Source organism: Octodon degus, unplaced genomic scaffold, assembly GCF_000260255.1.
Source record: "Octodon degus isolate 3935 unplaced genomic scaffold, OctDeg1.0 scaffold00093, whole genome shotgun sequence".
Taxonomy (NCBI): domain Eukaryota; kingdom Metazoa; phylum Chordata; class Mammalia; order Rodentia; family Octodontidae; genus Octodon; species Octodon degus.
Window position 1 is genome coordinate 5,249,823 of NW_004524669.1, and position 1,016 is coordinate 5,250,838.

At 36.4% G+C, this 1,016-nt stretch overlaps 1 pseudogene; it reads right to left on the reverse strand.

Moving 5' to 3' along the window:
• Positions 1–694, reverse strand: part of LOC101589973 — a 4,378-nt pseudogene extending 3,684 nt beyond the window's left edge.
• Between the last annotated feature and the right edge of the window lie 322 nt (positions 695–1,016).

The following is a 1,016-nucleotide window of genomic DNA, read 5'->3' on the forward strand; positions in this document are numbered from 1 at the left end:
AATAATAATAATAATAATAATAATAATACCAACAGAAGTCTATTGAATTCAAATTCTGCTTGTTGAGCAATCAAATCGCTAAACAAACCTGAAAGTGAAGGCCTGATCCAGCAGCAGCTGGCATTAATCAATGTATTGCACCATCCATAACCTTGTCTTTTGAGCTCACTGCACATGAAAATTTCTAAAGGTTGGCAATTCAGTTCTTTCAGTGATACACTGTCCTTTCTTATTGTCTCAAACAACACCAAGCCAAACACCTCTCATAATTTCTCTTCATTGATGGCTTCAGGTCTGTCACTCCTATTCCCAAGAGTTAGGACAGACACATTAGCAAGGCTTTCATTTGTCATTAGTAAATGAAGTTCATTTGATTCTACCAGCCTTTCCTGGTCTGTACAATCCACCAGAAATACAATACCATTGACAGCAGAAACTTAGTTTCTCCAAACTCTTTGGGCTTAAACTCAAATTAAAAGTTGTAATAGTCATACCAGCAATAGTCAGTTCCTCTGAAGGGGGATGCAGTATTGGGATGTGGTGTTCAAGTCTGTTATCTTTTAGCATGTTTAGCAATGTTTTCCCCCACATTATCCAATTCAATACATATCAATTTATCAGCTTTCTTATATAATCCTAAAAATTGTAGCACACTGCTGAAATCAGTGTAAATCTAATCAAATGTGAAGGACATTTCCAGATTTTACAGGGTCTGCAATGGGAGCTAGTGCAATTCCCTGCTTGATGTCAGCCCTACAGCCTCGGAGACCAAACAGCAGAGTGCAATGGCTGCCGTGGCCTCAGCTCACTTCCAGATTTTCTTGGTAAGACATGCTCTTAATACAAAACTAAAGACAAAGGTTCCCATGTAGCTGTGACACTCATTATTGCTCATTTCATGGTATACTAAATGTATTCATTGCTTTCTGAATAGGTCCTCTAAGATATAAAACTAAGATTGTTAATGGTAATAATCTTTCTTTTTCTGTTTTCTTTTTTTTTTTAATTTTTTTATA